This window comes from Kogia breviceps, chromosome 7 (genome assembly GCF_026419965.1).
Source record: "Kogia breviceps isolate mKogBre1 chromosome 7, mKogBre1 haplotype 1, whole genome shotgun sequence".
Taxonomy (NCBI): domain Eukaryota; kingdom Metazoa; phylum Chordata; class Mammalia; order Artiodactyla; family Physeteridae; genus Kogia; species Kogia breviceps.
The window spans coordinates 96,043,494-96,063,979 of record NC_081316.1 but is presented as its reverse complement, the minus strand read 5'-3'; positions in this window follow the sequence as shown (position 1 = coordinate 96,063,979).

Here is a 20,486-nt window from a genome sequence, read left to right as displayed (position 1 = left end):
TGGGTAAAAGCCTAACCCAGCCCTGAAAGCACGTCACCGTGTGCAAAAGAAGAACAGAAAACGGACATTTTTCCCTGCACGAAAAGGGCTCTTGGTTTCTCAAACGGAAAGACAAGCTGTCAGAAGTAAGTCAGTATTGGAGAGAGGCAGAAGGCTGTACTTGGCACACGCTAGGGGAAGAGGTTCCTCAAAGAAGCCTTCTCAAAGGGCATAGAAGCAGAAGCCTTCTCCAGCGGCCTCTCCACCAGAGTCTATCCACAAAAGGAACACCTTGAAGCTGGTTGCGAATGCACAGCTTAGGAGGAAAGCAGTACCCGCATGCTACGAATGTGATCTCTTGATGGTGCCCCAGAAAGGAACTCTGGCACTTGTACTTCCCAAGTGAGCTTAGCTGCACAACGTTTGCCCCACAGTGGAGAGCAGAAACATTGCTAGTGGCCAGTGAGCCACCCCAAACACCGGGGCAGTAGCACCACACACATCTCCCAGAGAACAGAGACTTCCCAATCCGTGCGTGTTCTCTTCGAATGGAGAGGGTAGTTTGCAGTCTGCGAAGCAGAGACATGGCCCACAGCGCTGTAGGAGTGCCATCTCCAAAGTGAATGGGAAGCTTCCCTCCCTCGAGTGGGTAAAAGCCTAACCACAGCCCTGAAAGCACGTCACCGTGTGCAAAAGAAGAACAGAAAACGGACATTTTTCCCTGCACGAAAAGGGCTCTTGCTTTCTCAAACGGAAAGACAAGCTGTCAGAAGTAAGGCAGTATTGGAGAGAGGCAGAAGGCTGTACTTGGCAGAGGCTAGGGTAAGAGGTTCCTCAAAGCAGCCTTCTCAAAGGGCATAGAAGCAGAGGCCTTATCCAGCGACCTCTCCTCCAGAGTCTATCCACAAAAGGAACACCTTGAAGCTGGCTGCGAATGCACAGCTTAGGAGGAAAGCAGTACCCGCATGCTACGAATGTGATCTCTTGATGGTGCCCCAGAAAGGAACTCTGGCACTTGTACTTCCCAAGTGAGCTTAGCTGCACAACGTTTGCCCCACAGTGGCGAGCAGAAACATTGCTAGTGGCCAGTGAGCCACCCCATACACCGGGGCAGTAGCACCACACACATCTCCCAGAGAACAGAGACTTCCCAATCCGTGCGTGTTCTCTTCGAATGGAGAGGGTAGTTTGCAGTCTGCGAAGCACAGACATGGCCCACAGCACTGCAGGAGTGCCATCTCCAAAGTGAATGGGAAGCTGCCCTCCCTCGAGTGGGTAAAAGCCTAACCCAGGCCTGAAAGCACGTCACCGTGTGCAAAAGAAGAACAGAAAACGGACATTTTTCCCTGCACGAAAAGGGCTCTTGCTTTCTCAAACGGAAAGACAAGCTGTCAGAAGTAAGTCAGTATTGGAGAGAGGCAGAAGGCTGTACTTGGCACACGCTAGGGGAAGAGGTTCCTCAAAGAAGCCTTCTCAAAGGGCATAGAAGCAGAGGCCTTCTCCAGCGGCCTCTCCTCCAGAGTCTATCCACAAAAGGAACACCTTGAAGCTGGCTGCGAATGCACAGCTTAGGAGGAAAGCAGTACCCGCATGCTACGAATGTGATCTCTTGATGGTGCCCCAGAAAGGAACTCTGGCACTTGTACTTCCCAAGTGAGCTTAGCTGCACAACGTTTGCCCCACAGTGGCGAGCAGAAACATTGCTAGTGCCGAGTGAGCCACCCCATACACCGGGGCAGTAGCACCACACACATCTCCCAGAGAACAGAGACTTCCCAATCCGTGCGTGTTCTCTTCGAATGGAGAGGGTAGTTTACAGTCTGCGAAGCACAGTCATGGCCCACAGCGCTGCCGGAGTGCCATCTCCAAAGTGAATGGGAAGCTGCCCTCCCTCGAGTGGGTAAAAGCCTAACCCAGCCCTGAAAGCACGTCACCGTGTGCAAAAGAAGAACAGAAAACGGACATTTTTCCCTGCACGAAAAGGGCTCTTGGTTTCTCAAACGGAAAGACAAGCTGTCAGAAGTAAGTCAGTATTGGAGAGAGGCAGAAGGCTGTACTTGGCACACGCTAGGGGAAGAGGTTCCTCAAAGAAGCCTTCTCAAAGGGCATAGAAGCAGAAGCCTTCTCCAGCGGCCTCTCCACCAGAGTCTATCCACAAAAGGAACACCTTGAAGCTGGTTGCGAATGCACAGCTTAGGAGGAAAGCAGTACCCGCATGCTACGAATGTGATCTCTTGATGGTGCCCCAGAAAGGAACTCTGGCACTTGTACTTCCCAAGTGAGCTTAGCTGCACAACGTTTGCCCCACAGTGGAGAGCAGAAACATTGCTAGTGGCCAGTGAGCCACCCCAAACACCGGGGCAGTAGCACCACACACATCTCCCAGAGAACAGAGACTTCCCAATCCGTGCGTGTTCTCTTCGAATGGAGAGGGTAGTTTGCAGTCTGCGAAGCAGAGACATGGCCCACAGCGCTGTAGGAGTGCCATCTCCAAAGTGAATGGGAAGCTTCCCTCCCTCGAGTGGGTAAAAGCCTAACCACAGCCCTGAAAGCACGTCACCGTGTGCAAAAGAAGAACAGAAAACGGACATTTTTCCCTGCACGAAAAGGGCTCTTGCTTTCTCAAACGGAAAGACAAGCTGTCAGAAGTAAGGCAGTATTGGAGAGAGGCAGAAGGCTGTACTTGGCAGAGGCTAGGGTAAGAGGTTCCTCAAAGCAGCCTTCTCAAAGGGCATAGAAGCAGAGGCCTTATCCAGCGACCTCTCCTCCAGAGTCTATCCACAAAAGGAACACCTTGAAGCTGGCTGCGAATGCACAGCTTAGGAGGAAAGCAGTACCCGCATGCTACGAATGTGATCTCTTGATGGTGCCCCAGAAAGGAACTCTGGCACTTGTACTTCCCAAGTGAGCTTAGCTGCACAACGTTTGCCCCACAGTGGCGAGCAGAAACATTGCTAGTGGCCAGTGAGCCACCCCATACACCGGGGCAGTAGCACCACACACAACTCCCAGAGAACAGAGACTTCCCAATCCGTGCGTGTTCTCTTCGAATGGAGAGGGTAGTTTGCAGTCTGCGAAGCACAGACATGGCCCACAGCGCTGCAGGAGTGCCATCTCCAAATTGAATGGGAAGCTGCCCTCCCTCGAGTGGGTAAAAGCCTAACCCAGGCCTGAAAGCACGTCACCGTGTGCAAAAGAAGAACAGAAAACGGACATTTTTCCCTGCACGAAAAGGGCTCTTGCTTTCTCAAACGGAAAGACAAGCTGTCAAAAGTAAGTCAGTATTGGAGAGAGGCAGAAGGCTGTACTTGGCACACGCTAGGGTAAGAGGTTCCTCAAAGAAGCCTTCTCAAAGGGCATAGAAGCAGAAGCCTTCTCCAGCGGCCTCTCCACCAGAGTCTATCCACAAAGGGAACACCTTGAAGCTGGCTGCGAATGCACAGCTTAGGAGGAAAGCAGTACCCGCATGCTACGAATGTGATCTCTTGATGGTGCCCCAGAAAGGAACTCTGGCACTTGTACTTCCCAAGTGAGCTTAGCTGAACAACGTTTGCCCCACAGTGGCGAGCAGAAACATTTCTAGTGGCCAGTGAGCCACCCCATACACCGGGGCAGTAGCACCACACACAACTCCCAGAGAACAGAGACTTCCCAATCCGTGCGTGTTCTCTTCAAATGGAGAGGGTAGTTTGCAGTCTGCGAAGCACAGACATGGCCCACAGCGCTGCAGGAGTGCCATGTCCAAAGTGAATGGGAAGCTGCCCTCCCTCGATTGGGTAAAAGCCTAACCACAGCCCTGAAAGCACGTCACCGTGTGCAAAAGAAGAACAGAAAACGGACAATTTTCCCTGCACGAAAAGGGCTCTTGCTTTCTCAAACGGAAAGACAAGCTGTCAGAAGTAAGTCAGTATTGGAGAGAGGCAGAAGGCTGTACTTGGCACACGCTAGGGGAAGAGGTTCCTCAAAGAAGCCTTCTCAAAGGGCATAGAAGCAGAGGCCTTCTCCAGCGGCCTCTCCACCAGAGTCTATCCACAAAAGGAACACCTTGAAGCTGGCTGCGAATGCACAGCTTAGGAGGAAAGCAGTACCCGCATGCTACGAATGTGATCTCTTGATGGTGCCCCAGAAAGGAACTCTGGCACTTGTACTTCCCAAGTGAGCTTAGCTGCACAACGTTTGCCCCACAGTGGCGAGCAGAAACATTGCTAGTGGCGAGTGAGCCACCCCATACACCGGGGCAGTAGCACCACACACATCTCCCAGAGAACAGAGACTTCCCAATCCGTGCGTGTTCTCTTCGAATGCAGAGGGTAGTTTACAGTCTGCGAAGCACAGTCATGGCCCAGAGCGCTGCAGGAGTGCCATCTCCAAAGTGAATGGGAAGCTGCCCTCCCTCGAGTGGGTAAAAGCCTAACCCAGGCCTGAAAGCACGTCACCGTGTGCAAAAGAAGAACAGAAAACGGACATTTTTCCCTGCACGAAAAGGGCTCTTGCTTTCTCAAACGGAAAGACAAGCTGTCAGAAGTAAGTCAGTATTGGAGAGAGGCAGAAGGCTGTACTTGGCACACGCTAGAGGAAGAGGTTCCTCAAAGAAGCCTTCTCAAAGGGCATAGAAGCAGAGGCCTTCTCCAGCGGCCTATCCACCAGAGTCTATCCACAAAAGGAACACCTTGAAGCTGGCTGCGAATGCACAGCTTAGGAGGAAAGCAGTACCCGCATGCTACGAATGTGATCTCTTGATGGTGCCCCAGAAAGGAACTCTGGCACTTGTACTTCCCAAGTGAGCTTAGCAGCACAACGTTTGCCCCACAGTGGCGAGCAGAAACATTGCTAGTGGCGAGTGAGCCACCCCATACACCGGGGCAGTAGCACCACACACATCTCCCAGAGAACAGAGACTTCCCAATCCGTGCGTGTTCTCTTCGAATGGAGAGGGTAGTTTACAGTCTGCGAAGCACAGTCATGGCCCACAGCGCTGCCGGAGTGCCATCTCCAATGTGAATGGGAAGCTGCCCTCCCTCGAGTGGGTAAAAGCCTAACCCAGCCCTGAAAGCACGTCACCGTGTGCAAAAGAAGAACAGAAAACGGACATTTTTCCCTGCACGAAAAGGGCTCTTGGTTTCTCAAACGGAAAGACAAGCTGTCAGAAGTAAGTCAGTATTGGAGAGAGGCAGAAGGCTGTACTTGGCAGAGGCTCGGGTAAGAGGTTCCTCAAAGCAGCCTTCTCAAATGGCATAGAAGCAGAAGCCTTCTCCAGCGGCCTCTCCAACAGAGTCTATCCAAAAAGGAACACCTTGAAGCTGGCTGCGAATGCACAGCTTAGGAGGAAAGCAGTACCCGCATGCTACGAATGTGATCTCTTGATGGTGCCCCAGAAAGGAACTCTGGCACTTGTACTTCCCAAGTGAGCTTAGCTGCACAACGTTTGCCCCACAGTGGAGAGCAGAAACATTGCTAGTGGCCAGTGAGCCACCCCATACACCGGGGCAGTAGCACCACACACAACTCCCAGAGAACAGTGACTTCCCAATCCGTGCGTGTTCTCTTCGAATGGAGAGGGTAGTTTGCAGTCTGCGAAGCACAGACAGGGCCCACAGCGCTGCAGGAGTGCCATCTCCAAAGTGAATGGGAAGCTGCCCTCCCTCGAGTGGGTAAAAGCCTAACCCCAGCCCTGAAAGCACGTCACCGTGTGCAAAAGTAGAACAGAAAACGGACATTTTTCCCTGCACGAAAAGGGCTCTTGGTTTCTCAAACGGAAAGACAAGCTGTCAGAAGTAAGTCAGTATTGGAGAGAGGCAGAAGGCTGTACTTGGCAGAGGCTAGGGTAAGAGGTTCCTCAAAGCAGCCCTCTCAAAGGGCATAGAAGCAGAGGCCTTATCCAGCGACCTCTCCTCCAGAGTTTATCCACAAAAGGAACACCTTGAAGCTGGCTGCGAATGCACAGCTTAGGAGGAAAGCAGTACCCGCATGCTACGAATGTGATCTCTTGATGGTGCCCCAGAAAGGAACTCTGGCACTTGTACTTCCCAAGTGAGCTTAGCTGCACAACGTTTGCCCCACAGTGGCGAGCAGAAACATTGCTAGTGGCGAGTGAGCCACCCCATACACCGGGGCAGTAGCACCACACACATCTCCCAGAGAACAGAGACTTCCCAATCCGTGCGTGTTCTCTTCGAATGGAGAGGGTAGTTTACAGTCTGCGAAGCACAGTCATGGCCCACAGCGCTGCAGGAGTGCCATCTCCAAAGTGAATGGGAAGCTGCCCTCCCTCGAGTGGGTAAAAGCCTAACCCAGGCCTGAAAGCACCTCACCGTGTGCAAAAGAAGAACAGAAAACGGACATTTTTCCCTGCACGAAAAGGGCTCTTGTTTTCTCATACGGAAAGACAAGCTGTCAAAAGTAAGTCAGTATTGGAGAGAGGCAGTAGGCTGTACTTGGCAGAGGCTAGGGTAAGAGGTTCCTCAAAGCAGCCTTCTCAAAGGGCATAGAAGCAGAAGCCTTCTCCAGCGGCCTCTCCACCAGAGTCTATAAACAAAAGGAACACCTTGAAGCTGGCTGCGAATGCACAGCTTAGGAGGAAAGCAGTACCCGCATGCCACGAATGTGATCTCTTGATGGTGCCCCAGAAAGGAACTCTGGCACTTGTACTTCCCAAGTGAGCTTAGCTGCACAACGTTTGCCCCACAGTGGCGAGCAGAAACATTGCTAGTGGCCAGTGAGCCACCCCATACACCGGGGCAGTAGCACCACACACAACTCCCAGAGAACAGAGACTTCCCAATCCGTGCGTGTTCTCTTCGAATGGAGAGGGTAGTTTGCAGTCTGCGAAGCACAGACATGGCCCACAGCGCTGCAGGAGTGCCATCTCCAAATTGAATGGGAAGCTGCCCTCCCTCGAGTGGGTAAAAGCCTAACCCAGGCCTGAAAGCACGTCACCGTGTGCAAAAGAAGAACAGAAAACGGACATTTTTCCCTGCACGAAAAGGGCTCTTGGTTTCTCAAACGGAAAGACAAGCTGTCAAAAGTAAGTCAGTATTGGAGAGAGGCAGAAGGCTGTACTTGGCAGAGGCTAGGGTAAGAGGTTCCTCAAAGCAGCCTTCTCAAAGGGCATAGAAGCAGAAGCCTTCTGCAGCGGCCTCTCCACCAGAGTCTATCCACAAAGGGAACACCTTGAAGCTGGCTGCGAATGCACAGCTTAGGAGGAAAGCAGTACCCGCATGCTACGAATGTGATCTCTTGATGGTGCCCCAGAAAGGAACTCTGGCACTTGTACTTCCCAAGTGAGCTTAGCTGAACAACGTTTGCCCCACAGTGGCGAGCAGAAACATTTCTAGTGGCCAGTGAGCCACCCCATACACCGGGGCAGTAGCACCACACACAACTCCCAGAGAACAGAGACTTCCCAATCCGTGCGTGTTCTCTTCAAATGGAGAGGGTAGTTTGCAGTCTGCGAAGCACAGACATGGCCCACAGCGCTGCAGGAGTGCCATGTCCAAAGTGAATGGGAAGCTGCCCTCCCTCGATTGGGTAAAAGCCTAACCACAGCCCTGAAAGCACGTCACCGTGTGCAAAAGAAGAACAGAAAACGGACAATTTTCCCTGCACGAAAAGGGCTCTTGCTTTCTCAAACGGAAAGACAAGCTGTCAGAAGTAAGTCAGTATTGGAGAGAGGCAGAAGGCTGTACTTGGCACACGCTAGGGGAAGAGGTTCCTCAAAGAAGCCTTCTCAAAGGGCATAGAAGCAGAGGCCTTCTCCAGCGGCCTCTCCACCTGAGTCTATCCACAAAAGGAACACCTTGAAGCTGGCTGCGAATGCACAGCTTAGGAGGAAAGCAGTACCCGCATGCTACGAATGTGATCTCTTGATGGTGCCCCAGAAAGGAACTCTGGCACTTGTACTTCCCAAGTGAGCTTAGCTGCACAACGTTTGCCCCACAGTGGCGAGCAGAAACATTGCTAGTGGCGAGTGAGCCACCCCATACACCGGGGCAGTAGCACCACACACATCTCCCAGAGAACAGAGACTTCCCAATCCGTGCGTGTTCTCTTCGAATGCAGAGGGTAGTTTACAGTCTGCGAAGCACAGTCATGGCCCAGAGCGCTGCAGGAGTGCCATCTCCAAAGTGAATGGGAAGCTGCCCTCCCTCGAGTGGGTAAAAGCCTAACCACAGCCCTGAAAGCACGTCACCGTGTGCAAAAGAAGAACAGAAAACGGACATTTTTCCCTGCACGAAAAGGGCTCTTGCTTTCTCAAACGGAAAGACAAGCTGTCAGAAGTAAGTCAGTATTGGAGAGAGGCAGAAGGCTGTACTTGGCACACGCTAGAGGAAGAGGTTCCTCAAAGAAGCCTTCTCAAAGGGCATAGAAGCAGAGGCCTTCTCCAGCGGCCTATCCACCAGAGTCTATCCACAAAAGGAACACCTTGAAGCTGGCTGCGAATGCACAGCTTAGGAGGAAAGCAGTACCCGCATGCTACGAATGTGATCTCTTGATGGTGCCCCAGAAAGGAACTCTGGCACTTGTACTTCCCAAGTGAGCTTAGCAGCACAACGTTTGCCCCACAGTGGCGAGCAGAAACATTGCTAGTGGCGAGTGAGCCACCCCATACACCGGGGCAGTAGCACCACACACATCTCCCAGAGAACAGAGACTTCCCAATCCGTGCGTGTTCTCTTCGAATGGAGAGGGTAGTTTACAGTCTGCGAAGCACAGTCATGGCCCACAGCGCTGCCGGAGTGCCATCTCCAATGTGAATGGGAAGCTGCCCTCCCTCGAGTGGGTAAAAGCCTAACCCAGCCCTGAAAGCACGTCACCGTGTGCAAAAGAAGAACAGAAAACGGACATTTTTCCTGCACGAAAAGGGCTCTTGGTTTCTCAAACGGAAAGACAAGCTGTCAGAAGTAAGTCAGTATTGGAGAGAGGCAGAAGGCTGTACTTGGCAGAGGCTCGGGTAAGAGGTTCCTCAAAGCAGCCTTCTCAAATGGCATAGAAGCAGAAGCCTTCTCCAGCGGCCTCTCCAACAGAGTCTATCCAAAAAGGAACACCTTGAAGCTGGCTGCGAATGCACAGCTTAGGAGGAAAGCAGTACCCGCATGCTACGAATGTGATCTCTTGATGGTGCCCCAGAAAGGAACTCTGGCACTTGTACTTCCCAAGTGAGCTTAGCTGCACAACGTTTGCCCCACAGTGGAGAGCAGAAACATTGCTAGTGGCCAGTGAGCCACCCCATACACCGGGGCAGTAGCACCACACACAACTCCCAGAGAACAGTGACTTCCCAATCCGTGCGTGTTCTCTTCGAATGGAGAGGGTAGTTTGCAGTCTGCGAAGCACAGACAGGGCCCACAGCGCTGCAGGAGTGCCATCTCCAAAGTGAATGGGAAGCTGCCCTCCCTCGAGTGGGTAAAAGCCTAACCCCAGCCCTGAAAGCACGTCACCGTGTGCAAAAGTAGAACAGAAAACGGACATTTTTCCCTGCACGAGAAGGGCTCTTGGTTTCTCAAACGGAAAGACAAGCTGTCAGAAGTAAGTCAGTATTGGAGAGAGGCAGAAGGCTGTACTTGGCAGAGGCTAGGGTAAGAGGTTCCTCAAAGCAGCCCTCTCAAAGGGCATAGAAGCAGAGGCCTTATCCAGCGACCTCTCCTCCAGAGTTTATCCACAAAAGGAACACCTTGAAGCTGGCTGCGAATGCACAGCTTAGGAGGAAAGCAGTACCCGCATGCTACGAATGTGATCTCTTGATGGTGCCCCAGAAAGGAACTCTGGCACTTGTACTTCCCAAGTGAGCTTAGCTGCACAACGTTTGCCCCACAGTGGCGAGCAGAAACATTTCTAGTGGCCAGTGAGCCACCCCATACACCGGGGCAGTAGCACCACACACAACTCCCAGAGAACAGAGACTTCCCAATCCGTGCGTGTTCTCTTCAAATGGAGAGGGTAGTTTGCAGTCTGCGAAGCACAGACATGGCTCACAGCGCTGCAGGAGTGCCATGTCCAAAGTGAATGGGAAGCTGCCCTCCCTCGATTGGGTAAAAGCCTAACCACAGCCCTGAAAGCACGTCACCGTGTGCAAAAGAAGAACAGAAAACGGACAATTTTCCCTGCACGAAAAGGGCTCTTGCTTTCTCAAACGGAAAGACAAGCTGTCAGAAGTAAGTCAGTATTGGAGAGAGGCAGAAGGCTGTACTTGGCACACGCTAGGGGAAGAGGTTCCTCAAAGAAGCCTTCTCAAAGGCATAGAAGCAGAGGCCTTCTCCAGCGGCCTCTCCACCTGAGTCTATCCACAAAAGGAACACCTTGAAGCTGGCTGCGAATGCACAGCTTAGGAGGAAAGCAGTACCCGCATGCTACGAATGTGATCTCTTGATGGTGCCCCAGAAAGGAACTCTGGCACTTGTACTTCCCAAGTGAGCTTAGCAGCACAACGTTTGCCCCACAGTGGCGAGCAGAAACATTGCTAGTGGCGAGTGAGCCACCCCATACACCGGGGCAGTAGCACCACACACATCTCCCAGAGAACAGAGACTTCCCAATCCGTGCGTGTTCTCTTCGAATGGAGAGGGTAGTTTACAGTCTGCGAAGCACAGTCATGGCCCACAGCGCTGCCGGAGTGCCATCTCCAATGTGAATGGGAAGCTGCCCTCCCTCGAGTGGGTAAAAGCCTAACCCAGCCCTGAAAGCACGTCACCGTGTGCAAAAGAAGAACAGAAAACGGACATTTTTCCCTGCACGAAAAGGGCTCTTGGTTTCTCAAACGGAAAGACAAGCTGTCAGAAGTAAGTCAGTATTGGAGAGAGGCAGAAGGCTGTACTTGGCAGAGGCTCGGGTAAGAGGTTCCTCAAAGCAGCCTTCTCAAATGGCATAGAAGCAGAAGCCTTCTCCAGCGGCCTCTCCAACAGAGTCTATCCAAAAAGGAACACCTTGAAGCTGGCTGCGAATGCACAGCTTAGGAGGAAAGCAGTACCCGCATGCTACGAATGTGATCTCTTGATGGTGCCCCAGAAAGGAACTCTGGCACTTGTACTTCCCAAGTGAGCTTAGCTGCACAACGTTTGCCCCACAGTGGAGAGCAGAAACATTGCTAGTGGCCAGTGAGCCACCCCATACACCGGGGCAGTAGCACCACACACAACTCCCAGAGAACAGTGACTTCCCAATCCGTGCGTGTTCTCTTCGAATGGAGAGGGTAGTTTGCAGTCTGCGAAGCACAGACAGGGCCCACAGCGCTGCAGGAGTGCCATCTCCAAAGTGAATGGGAAGCTGCCCTCCCTCGAGTGGGTAAAAGCCTAACCCCAGCCCTGAAAGCACGTCACCGTGTTCAAAAGTAGAACAGAAAACGGACATTTTTCCCTGCACGAGAAGGGCTCTTGGTTTCTCAAACGGAAAGACAAGCTGTCAGAAGTAAGTCAGTATTGGAGAGAGGCAGAAGGCTGTACTTGGCAGAGGCTAGGGTAAGAGGTTCCTCAAAGCAGCCCTCTCAAAGGGCATAGAAGCAGAGGCCTTATCCAGCGACCTCTCCTCCAGAGTTTATCCACAAAAGGAACACCTTGAAGCTGGCTGCGAATGCACAGCTTAGGAGGAAAGCAGTACCCGCATGCTACGAATGTGATCTCTTGATGGTGCCCCAGAAAGGAACTCTGGCACTTGTACTTCCCAAGTGAGCTTAGCTGCACAACGTTTGCCCCACAGTGGCGAGCAGAAACATTGCTAGTGGCGAGTGAGCCACCCCATACACCGGGGCAGTAGCACCACACACATCTCCCAGAGAACAGAGACTTCCCAATCCGTGCGTGTTCTCTTCGAATGGAGAGGGTAGTTTACAGTCTGCGAAGCACAGTCATGGCCCACAGCGCTGCAGGAGTGCCATCTCCAAAGTGAATGGGAAGCTGCCCTCCCTCGAGTGGGTAAAAGCCTAACCCAGGCCTGAAAGCACCTCACCGTGTGCAAAAGAAGAACAGAAAACGGACATTTTTCCCTGCACGAAAAGGGCTCTTGTTTTCTCATACGGAAAGACAAGCTGTCAAAAGTAAGTCAGTATTGGAGAGAGGCAGAAGGCTGTACTTGGCAGAGGCTAGGGTAAGAGGTTCCTCAAAGCAGCCTTCTCAAAGGGCATAGAAGCAGAAGCCTTCTCCAGCGGCCTCTCCACCAGAGTCTATAAACAAAAGGAACACCTTGAAGCTGGCTGCGAATGCACAGCTTAGGAGGAAAGCAGTACCCGCATGCCACGAATGTGATCTCTTGATGGTGCCCCAGAAAGGAACTCTGGCACTTGTACTTCCCAAGTGAGCTTAGCTGCACAACGTTTGCCCCACAGTGGCGAGCAGAAACATTGCTAGTGGCCAGTGAGCCACCCCATATACCGGGGCAGTAGCACCACACACATCTCCCAGAGAACAGAGACTTCCCAATCCGTGCGTGTTCTCTTCGAATGGAGAGGGTAGTTTGCAGTCTGCGAAGCACAGACATGGCCCACAGCGCTGCAGGAGTGCCATCTCCAAAGTGAATGGGAAGCTGCCCTCCCTCGAGTGGGTAAAAGCCTAACCACAGCCGTGAAAGCACGTCACCGTGTGCAAAAGAAGAACAGAAAACGGACATTTTTCCCTGCACGAAAAGGGCTCTTGCTTTCTCAAACGGAAAGACAAGCTGTCAGAAGTAAGTCAGTATTGGAGAGAGGCAGAAGGCTGTACTTGGCAGAGGCTAGGGTAAGAGGTTCCTCAAAGCAGCCTTCTCAAAGGGCATAGAAGCAGAGGCCTTATCCAGCGGCCTCTCCTCCAGAGTCTATCCACAAAAGGAAAACCTTGAAGCTGGCTGCGAATGCACAGCTTAGGAGGAAAGCAGTACCCGCATGCTACGAATGTGATCTCTTGATGGTGCCCCAGAAAGGAACTCTGGCACTTGTACTTCCCAAGTGAGCTTAGCTGAACAACGTTTGCCCCACAGTGGCGAGCAGAAACATTGCTAGTGGCCAGTGAGCCACCCCATACACCGGGGCAGTAGCACCACACACAACTCCCAGAGAACAGAGACTTCCCAATCCGTGCGTGTTCTCTTCGAATGGAGAGGGTAGTTTGCAGTCTGCGAAGCACAGACATGGCCCACAGCGCTGCAGGAGTGCCATCTCAAAAGTGAATGGGAAGCTGCCCTCCCTCGAGTGGGTAAAAGCCTAACCACAGCCCTGAAAGCACGTCACCGTGTGCAAAAGAAGAACAGAAAACGGACATTTTTCCCTGCACGAAAAGGGCTCTTGCTTTCTCAAACGGAAAGACAAGCTGTCAGAAGTAAGTCAGTATTGGAGAGAGGCAGATGGCTGTACGTGGGAGAGGCTAGGGTAAGAGGTTCCTCAAAGAAGCCTTCTCAAAGGGAATAGAGGCAGAGGCCTTCTCCAGCGGCCTCTCCACCAGAGTCTATCCACAAAAGGAACACCTTGAAGCTGGCTGCGAATGCACAGCTTAGGAGGAAAGCAGTACCCGCATGCTACGAATGTGATCTCTTGATGGTGCCCCAGAAAGGAACTCTGGCACTTGTACTTCCCAAGTGAGCTTAGCTGCACAACGTTTGCCCCACAGTGGAGAGCAGAAACATTGCTAGTGGCCAGTGAGCCACCCCAAACACCGGGGCAGTAGCACCACACACATCTCCCAGAGAACAGAGACTTCCCAATCCGTGCGTGTTCTCTTCGAATGGAGAGGGTAGTTTACAGTCTGCGAAGCAGGGTCATGACCCACAGCGCTGCAGGAGTGCCATCTCCAAAGTGAATGGGAAGCTGCCCTCCCTCGAGTGGGTAAAAGCCTAACCCAGGCCTGAAAGCACGTCACCGTGTGCAAAAGAAGAACAGAAAACGGACATTTTTCCCTGCACGAAAAGGGCTCTTGCTTTCTCAAACGGAAAGACAAGCTGTCAGAAGTAAGTCTGTATTGGAGAGAGGCAGAAGGCTGTACTTGGCACACGCTAGGGTAAGAGGTTCTTCAAAGAAGCCTTCTCAAAGGGCATAGAAGCAGAGGCCTTCTCCAGCGGCCTCTCCACCAGAGTCTATCAACAAAAGGAACACCTTGAAGCTGGCTGCGAATGCACAGCTTAGGAGGAAAGCAGTACCCGCATGCTACGAATGTGATCTCTTGATGGTGCCCCAGAAAGGAACTCTGGCACTTGTACTTCCCAAGTGAGCTTAGCTGCACAACGTTTGCCCCACAGTGGCGAGCAGAAACATTGCTAGTGGCCAGTGAGCCACCCCATACACCGGGGCAGTAGCACCACACACATCTCCCAGAGAACAGAGACTTCCCAATTCGTGCGTGTTCTCTTCGAATGGAGAGGGTAGTTTACAGTCTGCGAAGCACAGACATGGCCCACAGCGCTGCAGGAGTGCCATCTCCAAAGTGAATGGGAAGCTGCCCTCCCTTGAGTGGGTAAAAGCCTAACCCAGGCCTGAAAGCACGTCACCGTGTGCAAAAGAAGAACAGAAAACGGACATTTTTCCCTGCACGAAAAGGGCTCTTGGTTTCTCAAACGGAAAGACAAGCTGTCAAAAGTAAGTCAGTATTGGAGAGAGGCAGAAGGCTGTACTTGGCAGAGGCTAGGGTAAGAGGTTCCTCAAAGCCGCCTTCTCAAAGGGCATAGAAGCAGAGGCCTTCTCCAGCGGCCTCTCCACCAGAGTCTATCCACAAAAGGAACACCTTGAAGCTGGCTGCGAATGCACAGCTTAGGAGGAAAACAGTACCCGCATGCTACGAATGTGATCTCTTGATGGTGCCCCAGAAAGGAACTCTGGCACTTGTACTTCCCAAGTGAGCTTAGCTGCACAACGTTTGCCCCACAGTGGAGAGCAGAAACATTGCTAGTGGCCAGTGAGCCACCCCATACACAGGGGCAGTAGCACCACACACATCTCCCAGAGAACAGACTTCCCAATCTGTGCGTGTTCTCTTCGAATGGAGAGGGTAGTTTGCAGTTTGCGAAGCACAGATATGGCCCACAGCGCTGCAGGAGTGCCATCTCCAAAGTGAATGGGAAGCTGCCCTCCCTCGAGTGGGTAAAAGCCTAAACCCAGCCCTGAAAGCACGTAACCGTGTGCAAAAGAAGAACAGAAAACGGACATTTTTCCCTGCACGAAAAGGGCTCCTGGTTTCTCAAACGGAAAGATAAGCTGTCAGAAGTAAGTCAGTATAGGAGAGAGGCAGAAGGCTGTACGTGGCAGAGGCTAGGGTAAGAGGTTCCTCAAAGAAGCCTTCTCAAAGGGCATAGAAGCAGAGGCCTTCTCCAGCGGCCTCTCCACCAGAGTCTATCCACAAAAGGAACACCTTGAAGCTGGCTGCGAATGCACAGCTTAGGAGGAAAGCAGTACCCGCATGCTACGAATGTGATCTCTTGATGGTGCCCCAGAAAGGAACTCTGGCACTTGTACTTCCCAAGTGAGCTTAGCTGCACAACGTTTGCCCCACAGTGGCGAGCAGAAACATTGCTAGTGGTGAGTGAGCCACCCCATACACCGGGGCAGTAGCACCACACACATCTCCCAGAGAACAGAGACTTCCCAATCCGTGCGTGTTCTCTTCTAATGGAGAGGGTAGTTTACAGTCTGCGAAGCACAGTCATGGCCCACAGCGCTGCAGGAGTGCCATCTCCAAAGTGAATGGGAAGCTGCCCTCCCTCGCGTGGGTAAAAGCCTAACCCAGGCCTGAAAGCACGTCACTGTGTGCAAAAGAAGAACAGAAAACGGACATTTTTCCCTGCACGAAAAGGGCTCTTGGTTTCTCAAACGGAAAGTCAAGCTGTCAAAAGTAAGTCAGTATTGGAGAGAGGCAGAAGGCTGTACTTGGCAGAGGCTAGGGTAAGAGGTTCCTCAAAGCAGCCTTCTCAAAGGGCATAGAAGCAGAGGCCTTCTCCAGCGGCCTCTCCACCAGAGTCTATCCACAAAAGGAACACCTTGAAGCTGGCTGCGAATGCACAGCTTAGGAGAACCAGTACCCGCATGCTACGAATGTGATCTCTTGATGGTGCCCCAGAAAGGAACTCTGGCACTTGTACTTCCCAAGTGAGCTTAGCTGCACAACGTTTGCCCCACAGTGGCGAGCAGAAACATTGCTAGTGGCCAGTGAGCCACCCCATACACCGGGGCAGTAGCACCACACACATCTCCCAGAGAACAGAGACTTCCCAATTCGTGCGTGTTCTCTTCGAATGGAGAGGGTAGTTTGCAGTCTGCGAAGCACAGACATGGCCCACAGCGCTGCAGGAGTGCCATCTCCAAAGTGAATGGGAAGCTGGCCTCGCTCGAGTGGGTAAAAGCCTAACCACAGCCGTGAAAGCACGTCACCGTGTGCAAAAGAAGAACAGAAAACGGACATTTTTCCCTGCACGAAAAGGGCTCTTGTTTTCTCATACGGAAAGACAAGCTGTCAAAAGTAAGTCAGTATTGGAGAGAGGCAGAAGGTTGTACTTGGCACACGCTAGGGTAAGAGGTTCCTCAAAGAAGCCTTCTCAAAGGGCATAGAAGCAGAGGCCTTCTCTAGCGGTCTCTCCACCAGAGTCTATCCAGAAAAGGAACACCTTGAAGCTGGCTGCGAATGCACAGCTTAGGAAGAAAGCAGTACCCGCATGCTACGAATGTGATCTCTTGATGGTGCCCCAGAAAGGAACTCTGGCACTTGTACTTCCCAAGTGAGCTTAGCTGCACAACGTTTGCCCCACAGTGGCGAGCAGAAACATTGCTAGTGGCCAGTGAGCCACCCCATACACCGGGGCAGTAGCACCACACACATCTCCCAGAGAACAGAGACTTCCCAATCCGTGCGTGTTCTCTTCGAATGGAGAGGGTAGTTTGCAGTCTGCGAAGCACAGGCATGGCTCACAGGGCGGCAGGAGTGCCATCTCCAAAGTGAATGGGAAGCTGCCCTCCCTCGAGTGGGTAAAAGCCTAACCCCAGCCCTGAAAGCACGTCACCGTGTGCAAAAGAAGAACAGAAAACGGACATTTTTCCCTGCACGAAAAGGGCTCTTGCTTTCTCAAACGGAAAGACAAGCTGTCAGATTTAAGTCAGTATTGGAGAGACGCAGAAGGCTGTACTTGGCAGACGCTAGGGTAAGAGGTTCCTCAAAGCAGCCCTCTCAAAGGGCATAGAAGCAGAGGCCTTCTCCAGCGGCCTCTCCACCAGAGTCTATCCACAAAAGGAACACCTTGAAGCTGGCTGCGAATGCACAGCTTAGGAGGAAAGCAGTACCCGCATGCTACGAATGTGATCTCTTGATGGTGCCCCAGAAAGGAACTCTGGCACTTGTACTTCCCAAGTGAGCTTAGCTGCACAACGTTTGCCCCACAGTGGCGAGCAGAAACATTGCTAGTGGCCAGTGAGCCACCCCATACACCGGGGCAGTAGCACCACACACAACTCCCAGAGAACAGAGACTTCCCAATCCGTGCGTGTTCTCTTCGAATGGAGAGGGTAGTTTGCAGTCTGCGAAGCACAGGCATGGCCCACAGCGCTGCAGGAGTGCCATCTCCAAAGTGAATGGGAAGCTGGCCTCCCTCGAGTGGGTAAAAGCCTAACCCCAGCCCTGAAAGCACGTCACCTTGTGCAAAAGAAGAACAGAAAACGGACATTTTTCCATGCACGAAAAGGGCTCTTGCTTTCTCAAACGGAAAGACAAGCTGTCAAAAGTAAGTCAGTATTGGAGAGAGGCAGAAGGCTGTACTTGGCACACGCTAGGGTAGGAGGTTCCTCAAAGAAGCCTTCTCAAAGGGCATAGAAGCAGAAGCCTTCTCCAGCGGCCTCTCCACCAGAGTCTATCCACAAAAGGAACACCTTGAAGCTGGCTGCGAAAGCACAGCTGAGGAGGAAAGCAGAACCCGCATGCTACGAATGTGATCTCTTGATGGTGCCCCAGAAAGGAACTCTGGCACTTGTACTTCCCAAGTGAGCTTAGCTGCACAACGTTTGCCCCACAGTGGCGAGCAGAAACATTGCTAGTGGCCAGTGAGCCACCCCATACACCGGGGCAGTAGCACCACACACAACTCCCAGAGAACAGAGACTTCCAAATCCGTGCGTGTTCTCTTCGAATGGAGAGGGTAGTTTGCAGTCTGCGAAGCACAGACATGGCCCACAGCGCTGCAGGAGTGCCATCTCCAAAGTGAATGGGAAGCTGCCCTCCCTCGAGTGGGTAAAAGCCTAACCCCAGCCCTGAAAGCACGTCACCGTGTGCAAAAGAAGAACAGAAAACGGACATTTTTCCCTGCACGAAAAGGGCTCTTGCTTTCTCAAACGGAAAGACAAGCTGTCAAAAGTAAGTCAGTATTGGAGAGAGGCAGAAGGCTGTACTTGGCACACGCTAGGTAAGAGGTTTTTCAAAGCAGCCTTCTCAAAGGGCATAGAAGCAGAAGCCTTCTCCAGCGGCCTCTCCACCAGAGTCTATCCACAAAAGGAACACCTTGAAGCTGGCTGCGAATGCACAGCTTAGGAGGAAAGCAGTACCCGCATGCTACGAATGTGATCTCTTGATGGTGCCCCAGAAAGGAACTCTGGCACTTGTACTTCCCAAGTGAGCTTAGCTGCACAACGTTTTCCCCACAGTGGCGAGCAGAAACATTGCTAGTGGCCAGTGAGCCACCCCATACACCGGGGCAGTAGCACCACACACAACTCCCAGAGAACAGAGACTTCCCAATCCGTGCGTGTTCTCTTCGAATGGAGAGGGTAGTTTGCAGTCTGCGAAGCACAGACATGGCCCACAGCGCTGCAGGAGTGCCATCTCCAAAGTGAATGGGAAGCTGCCCTCCCTCGAGTGGGTAAAAGCCTAACCACAGCCCTGAAAGCACGTCACCGTGTGCAAAAGAAGAACAGAAAACGGACATTTTTCCCTGCACGAAAAGGGCTCTTGGTTTCTCAAACGGAAAGACAAGCTGTCAGAAGTAAGTCAGTATTGGAGAGAGGCAGAAGGCTATACTTGGCAGAGGCTAGGGTAATAGGTTCCTCAAAGCAGCCCTCTCAAAGGGCATAGAAGCAGAGGCCTTCTCCAGCGGCCTCCCCTCCAGAGTCTATCCACAAAAGGAACACCTTGAAGCTGGCTGCGATTGCACAGCTTAGGAGGAAAGCAGTTCCCGCATGCTACGAATGTGATCTCTTGATGGTGCCCCAGAAAGGAACTCTGGCACTTGTACTTCCCAAGTGAGCTTAGCTGCACAACGTTTGCCCCACAGTGGCGAGCAGAAACATTGCTAGTGGCCAGTGAGCCACCCCATACACCGGGGCAGTAGCACCACACACAACTCCCAGAGAACAGAGACTTCCCAATCCGTGCGAGTTCTCTTCGAATGGAGAGGGTAGTTTGCAGTCTGCGAAGCACAGACATGGCCCACAGCGCTGCAGGAGTGCCATCTCCAAAGTGAATGGGAAGCTGCCCTCCCTCGAGCGGGTAAAAGCCTAACCACTGCCCTGAAAGCACGTCACCTTGTGCAAAAGAAGAACAGAAAACGGACATTTTTCCTGCACGAAAAGGGCTCTTGGTTTCTCAAACGGAAAGACAAGCTGTCAGAAGTAAGTCAGTATTGGGGAGAGGCAGAAGGCTGTACGTGGCAGAGGCTAGGGTAAGAGGTTCCTCAAAGAAGCCTTCTCAAAGGGCATAGAAGCAGAGGCCTTCTCCAGCGGCCTCTCCACCAGAGTCTATACACAAAAGGAACACCTTGAAGCTGGCTGCGAATGCACAGCTTAGGAGGAAAGCAGTACCCGCATGCTACGAATGTGATCTCTTGATGGTGCCCCAGAAAGGAACTCTGGCACTTGTACTTCCCAAGTGAGCTTAGCTGCACAACGTTTGCCCCACAGTGGAGAGCAGAAACATTGCTAGTGGCCAGTGAGCCACCCCATACACCGGGGCAGTAGCACCACACACATCTCCCAGAGAACAGAGACTTCCCAATCCGTGCGTGTTCTCTTCAAATGGAGAGGGTACTTTACAGTCTGCGAAGAACAGTCATGACCCACAGCGCTGCAGGAGTGCCATCTCCAAAGTGAATGGGAAGCTGCCCTCCCTCGAGTGGGTAAAAGCCTAACCCAGGCCTGAAAGCACGTCACCGTGTGCAAAAGAAGAACAGAAAACGGACATTTTTCCCTGCACGAAAAGGGCTCTTGGTTTCTCAAACGGAGAGGCAAGCTGTCAAAAGTAAGTCAGTATTGGAGAGAGGCAGAAGGCTGTACTTGCCAGAGGCTAGGGTAAGAGGTTCCTCAAAGCAGCCTTCTCAAAGGGCATAGAAGCAGAAGCCTTCTCCAGCGGCCTCTCCACCAGAGTCTATCCACAAAAGAACACCTTGAAGGTGGCTGCGAATGCACCGATTAGGAGGAAAGCAGTACCCGCATGCTACGAATGTGATCTCTTGATGGTGCCCCAGAAAGGAACTCTGGCACTTGTACTTCCCAAGTGAGCTTAGCTGCACAACGTTTGCCCCACAGTGGCGAGCAGAAACATTGCTAGAGGCCAGTGAGCCACCCCATACACCGGGGCAGTAGCACCACACAC